Source organism: Callorhinus ursinus, unplaced genomic scaffold (genome assembly GCF_003265705.2).
Source record: "Callorhinus ursinus isolate GAN/ISIS: 27379988/994484 unplaced genomic scaffold, GSC_fseal_2.0 scaffold138, whole genome shotgun sequence".
NCBI lineage: Eukaryota > Metazoa > Chordata > Mammalia > Carnivora > Otariidae > Callorhinus > Callorhinus ursinus.
Window position 1 is genome coordinate 27,342 of NW_027397200.1, and position 6,927 is coordinate 34,268.

Sequence of the window (6,927 nt, forward strand, 5' to 3'; positions counted from 1 at the left end):
GTGGTGAGTGTGGTCCCAGGCGCCCCACTCAGCCACTGCCTTCCCTCCCTCCACCGCTGGACACTTCCCCTTGTGATGAAGGAGCAGTAGGCAAGCTGAAGACAAAGCTTAAGCTGACACCATGAAACCTCCCCCCACCTCCCACTCCTGGGTGGGATATGTGTGATATTCTATGGAGCTCCCAACTCTCCTAATGTCAATGCTGTACTAGATGGGAAAAACAACCTTAACTTGACCATGGCAAGGCCTCCTAGAGTATCCTGTGAGTTGTTAACATATGAAAATCCTTTTGAAATCTCCCATTTCCTTACCTCCTCCAATTCCCAAGTTTATAATCAGCCATCCCTCACAACCCCAGGGCAGCAGCTCTTTCTGCCCTACTGGTCCTGTCTGCCTTTCAAGGGGGAAAAAAAAACAAGTTGGGAAACAAAACCAAAAAACAACTACCCCAAAGAGACTAGTACCTGGGCAATGTTATGGTCATGGATGGAGTGCCCTAGGCTTCTGATTTGCCTTTGTCTTGATTGTGCCTGGAGGTAGTGGTTTATTTTACCAGACGGTTGAAATTAGAAAAGATTGGGGGGGAGGGTCATCCAAATTTACCTGTCACCTGATTTCACAGTGTAGTGGTGGAGAGAATAATGCCCCCTCCCTAAGAGTTCCCCATTCTAATGCCAGGAACCTGTGCACAAGTTCCATCACACAGCAAAATGGACCCTGCAGAGGTGCTTATGTTAAGGACCTTGAGATGGGGAGATGATCCTGGATACGCCAGGTGGCCCCCTGGAATGGCAATGGGGATTTAAAACAAGAAGAGGCAGGGGCGCCTGGGTGGCTCAGTTGATTAAGTGACTGCATTTGGTCATGATCTCAGGGTCCTGGGATCAAGCCCCACATCGGGCTCCCTGCTCACGGGAAGCCTGCTTTTCCCTTTCCCACTCCCCCTGCTTATATTCCCTCTCTCGCGGTCTCTCTCTCAAATAAATAAATAAATAAATAAAAATCTTAAAAAAAACAGGAAGAGGCAGAGAAGGAGGTCAGAAGGATGCTGTGTGAGGAAGACTCTGCCTGCTGTGGCTGGGGCTGAGTATGGAGGAGGGATCCTCTAAAAGCTGGAACGGACAAAGAGACACAATGTCTTGTTAACCTAAAAAATAGAAAGCACCAGTTATTTTACCAGCAAAAATGGGACTTGTGGGGAATAAAAGGGAAAGGCGATCTAGGACAAACAAGCAAAACCACAGGTGAGTCTGGAGAACAAAGGGGAGGTATGCTCTTCTTTTTGGAGAAAAGTCAGTTGGGAAGGCTGTTATAAACTGAGCTGGAAGTGTGCTGGCCTCTCCCTGAGGGGTCAAGACTAACATTTCTTAACTCTGGCCGGGTGAGTAGAGGCATATGCCTGTGCAATGTCAAGTCCTTGGATGGAGTTCTGGTGAGTTTTGGATGAGATCTCATGAAATTTGGACTGAGACCCTCACGAGACTTGGAGTGATCTCACGAGATTTAGCTACAAGTCATGAGACATATTTGAGAGATCTTATGAGATTTAGATTGAGATCTCATGAGATTTGGACTGAGTTTTCATGAGATTTGGACAAAATCTCAGAGATTTGTGTGGAAATCTTGTGAGACCTGAATGAGATCTCATGAGATTTTGACTGAATACCTGCAAATATGGGTGAGATCTCATGAGATTTGAATGGAGTTCTGGAAAGATTTGAATGAGATCTCACAGATTTTGGACTGAATTCTCATGAGAATAAAACTGAGATCTGGTGACATGTGGACTAAGAAACTTACGAGATTTTTGTCGAAATGTGCGTGAGATCTCACAAGACTTTGAATTAAATGTGGTGAGAATTGGATGAGATCCAACAAGATTTGAACTGAGTTCTCATGAGATTTGGACAGAGATTTCTAGAGATTCGGATGAAGACCTCACGAGAGTTGTGCAGAAATTTCAAGAGATGTTGGTGAGATCTCACGAGATAAGACCCAGGAATGGCGAGATTTGGATGAGATCTCACGAGATTTGGACTGAGTTCTCAGGAGATTTGGACAAAATATCAGATTTGGGTAGAAATCTTGTGAGTCCTGAGTGAGAACTCAGGAGTGTTGGATGGACTTCTGGCAAGATTTGGATGATATCTCAGGAGTGTTGGACTGAGTTCTCAGGAGATTTGAAATGAGAGCTGGTGAGATTTGAAGGAGATCTCCCGAGACTTGGACTGAGTTCTCACAAGATTTGGACAAAATGTCAGATATTTGAGTAAAAATCTGAGAACTTAGTGAGATCTCATGAGATTTTTACTGAATTCCTGTGAGATTTCAATGAAATCTCATGAGATTTGGACAGAGTTCTGGCAAGATTTGAATGAGAGCTGATGAGATTTTAACTGAGACCCTCACAAGACTTCGCCTGATCTCATGAGATTTAGCTAGAAGACTTGACACTTGTGCGAGAGATCTCACAAGATTTACTTTGAGATTTGGCGAGATTTTAAGGAACTCTCATGAGATTTGGACTGAGTTCTCATGAGATTTGGACAAAATCTCAGATATGTGGTTAGAAATCTTGTGCGACTTAGGTGAGATCTCATGAGATTTGGGTGGAGTTCCGGTGAGATTTGGATGAGATCTCACAAAATTTGGATGGAATTCTGGCAAGATTTGGATGAGATCTCATGAGTTTTGGACTGAGTTCTCATGAGAATTGGAGTGAGATCTGGTGAGATGTGAACTAAGAAACTCATGAGATTTTTGTCGAAATCTTGTGAGATATGCATGAGATCTCACGAGAATTTAAAATAAATCTGGAGAGAACTGGATGAGTTCCGATGAGTTTGGCCTGAATTCTCATGAGATCTGGACTGAGATTTGTTGAGATTTGGATGAAGACCTCATGAGATTTGCATAGAAATCTCACGAGATGTCTGTGAGATCTCAAGAGGTTGGACTGAGGAATGGTAAGAATTGGATGAGATCTCACAAGAATTGGACAGAGATCTGGCAAGACTTGAATGAAATCTCATGAGATTTGGACTGAGTTCTCATGAGATTTGGTCTAAGATCTCATGAGATGTTTGTAGAACTCTCATGAGAGGTGTGTGAGGTCTCACAAGAATTGGACAGACTTCTCACAAGTTTTGGGCTGAGTTCTCAACACATTTGGAATGATCAGAGATTTAGTTAGAAATCTCAAGAGGCATGCATGAGGTATCATATTTGGAATGAGATCAGGTGAGAATAGGATGAGATCTCATGAGATTTGTACTGTGTTCTCATGAGACTTGGACTGATTTCATGAGATTAAGCTAGAATTCCTGAGAGAAGTGTGAGAAATCTAAGGAGATTTGAATTTAGATCTGATGAGATTTGAAGGAGATCTCATGAGATTTGGACTGAGTTCTCATGAGATTTAGACAAAATCTCAGGTATATGGGTTAAAATCTTGTGAGACCTGAGTGAGATCTCATGAAATTTCGACTGAATTCCTGAGAGATGTCAATGAGATCTCACAAGATCTGGACTGAGTGCTCACAAGATTTGGACAATTATCTCAGAGATTTGGATAGAAATCTTGTGACACGCAAGTGAGATTTCATGAGATTTGGATGACGTTCCTGAGAGATTTGGATGAGATCTCATGAAATTTGAATGGATTTCTAGTGAGATTTCAGTGAAATCTCACAAGATTTGGACTGAGGCCATCGCAATTTTTGGCCTGATCTCACGAGATTTAGCTAAAAATCTTGACACATGTGTGAGAGATCTCACGAGCTTTAGATTGAGATCTGGCATGATTTGAAGGAGATCTCATGAGATTTAGACTGAGTTCTCATGAGATTTGGACAAAATCTCAGATTTGGGTAGAAATTTTGTGAGCCCTGAGTGAGTTCTCATGCAATTTGGGTGGACATTAGCAAGATTTGGATGAGAACTCACAATGTATGGACTGAGGTCTCACGAGAATTGGACTGAGACCTCAGGAGATGTGGACTAAGAAACTCATGAGATTTTTGTTGAAATCTCATGAGATGTGCATGAGATCTCACAAGACTTTGAATTAAATCTGGTGAGAATTGGATGAGATCTGACAAGGTATGGACTGAGTTCTCACAAGGTTTGGAATGATATTTGTTGAGATTTGGATGAAGACCTCTCCAGATTTGTGTAGAAATCTCACAAGATGTCAGTGAAATCTCAGGAAATTGGCCTGAGAACGGTAAGACTTGGATGAGATCTCACAAGATTTGGATTGAGATCCTGTGAGACTTGGATGAGATCTCAGGAGATTTGGACTGAGTTCTCACGATTTTTGGGCTGAGTTCTCACCACATTTGGACTGATCACAGAGATTTAGCTGGATATATCGTAAGACGTGCATAAGCTATGATGAGATTGGGACTGAAAATTGGGGAGAATAGGATGAGATCTTACAAGATTTGGACTGTGTTTTCTTGAGACTTGTCCTGATCTCATAAGATTTAGCTGAAACTCTTGAGAGAAGTGTGAGAGAACTCAAGACATCTGGATTGAGATCTGGTGAGATTTGAAGGAGAGATCACAAGATTTGGACTGAGTTCTCATGAGATTTGGACAAAATCTCAGATACTTGGGTAGAAATCTTCTGAGATGTAAGTCAGATCTCATGAGATTTGGATGGAGTTCTGGCGAGATTTGAATGAGATCTCACAAGATCAGGACTGAAACCATTACAAGACTTGGACTGATCTCACAAGTTTTAGTTAGAACTCTTGAGACAAGTTCCAGAGATCTCACTAGTTGTAGATTGAGATCTCACGAGATTTGGACAAAACCTCAGAGATTTGTGTAGAAACATTGTGGGACCTGAGTGAGATCTCACAATATTTGGACTGAGTTCTTCCCGAGATTTGGACTGATCTCATGAGATTTAGCTAGAAGTATTGACACATGTGCGAGAGATCTCACAAGATTTAGATTGAGATCTGGTGAGATTTGGACTGAGTTCTCACGAGATTTAGACAAAATCTGATATTTGGGTAGAAATCTTGTGAGACGTGAGTGAGATCTCATGGGATTTTGACTGAATTCCTGCAAGATTTGGATGAGATCTCATATGATATTTGGATGGAGTTCTGGCGAGATTTGAGTAAGAGCTCTTGAAATTTGGACTGAGACCCTCAGGAGCCTTGGACTGATCTCACGAGATTTAGCTAGAAGTCTTGATATATGTGTGAGACATCTTGTGAGATTAAGATTGAGATCTAGTGAGACTTGAAGGAGGTCTCACGAGATTTGGACTGAGACCCTCACAAGTCATGACCTGATCTCATGAGATTTAACTAGAAGTATTGACACATGTGCAAGAGATCTCACAAGATTTTGATTGAGATCTGGAGAGATTTGAAGGAGATCTCATGAGATTTGGACTGAGTTCTCACAAGATTTGCACAAAATCTCAGATATTTGGGTAGAAATCTTGTGAGCCCTGAGTGAGTTCTCACACGATTTGGATGGACATCTGAGATTTGGATGAGAACTCACGATTTATGGGTGGAGGTGTCACAAGAATTGGACTGAGATCTGGGGAGATGTGGACTAAGAAACTCATGAGATTTTGGTCGAAATGTCATGAGATGTGCATGAAATCTCACAAGACTTTGAATTAAATCTGGGGAGAATTGGATGAGATCCGAGGAGGTTTGGACTGAATTCTCACTAGATCTGGACTGAGATTTATTGAGATTTGGATGAAGACCTCATGATATTTTTGTAGAAATCTCATGAGATGTCGGTGAGATCTCATGAAATTCGCCTGAGGACTGGTGAAACTTCGATGAGATCTCTTGAGATTTGGACTTAGATCTGGCGATACTTGGATGAGATCTCATGAGGTTTGGACTGAGTTGTCATGAGATTGGGTCTAAGATCTCATGAGATTATCTCATGAGAGCTGTGTGAGGTCTCACGAAATTTGGACTGAGTTCTCACTAATTTTAGGCTGAGTTTTCACCACATTTGGACTGATCACAGAGATTAGCTAGATACCTCGTGAAATGTCTGTGAGTTATGATGAGCTTGGGATTGAGAATCAGTGAGAATAAGATGAGATCTCATGAGGTTTGGACAGTGTTTTCATGAGACTTGTTCCGATCTCATGAAATTTACCTAGAACTCTTTAGAGAAGTGTGAGAGAACTCAAGAGATCTGGATTTAGATCTGGCAATGTTTGAAGGAGACCTCATGAGATTTGGACTGAGTTCTCATGAGACTTGGACAAAAATCTCAGATATTTGGGTAGTAATCTTGTGAGACCTAAGTTAGGTCTCATGAGATTTTGACGGAATTCCTGTGAGATTTGAATGTGATCGCATGAGATTTGGATGGAATTCTGGCCAGATTTGAATGAGATCTCATGAAATCCTGTCTGAGACCATCAAGAGACTTGGACTGATCTCACAATATTTAGTTAGAACTCTTGAGACAAGTTTGAGAGATCTCACAAGTTCTAGATTGAGATCTCATGAGATTTGGACTGAGTTCTCAGGAGATTTGGACAAAACCTCAGAGATTTGTGTAGAAACATTGTGAGACCTGAGTGACTTCTCACAATATTTGGACTGAGTTCCTCATAAGACATAGAGTCATCTCACAAGTTTTAGCTGGAAGTATTGACACATGTGTGAGAGATCTCAAGAGATTCAGATTGAGATCTGGAGAAATTTGAAGGAGATCTCACGAGATTTGGACTGAGTTCTGATGAGATTTGGACAAAATCTCAAAGATTTGGGTAGAAATCTTGTGAGACTTGAGTGAGGTCTCATAAGATTTTGACTGAATTCCTGTGAGATTTGATTGAGCTCTCACCAGATTTGGACTGAGACCCCATGAGAGTTGGACTGATTACCGAGGTTTAGCTAGAAGTCTTGACACATGTGTGAG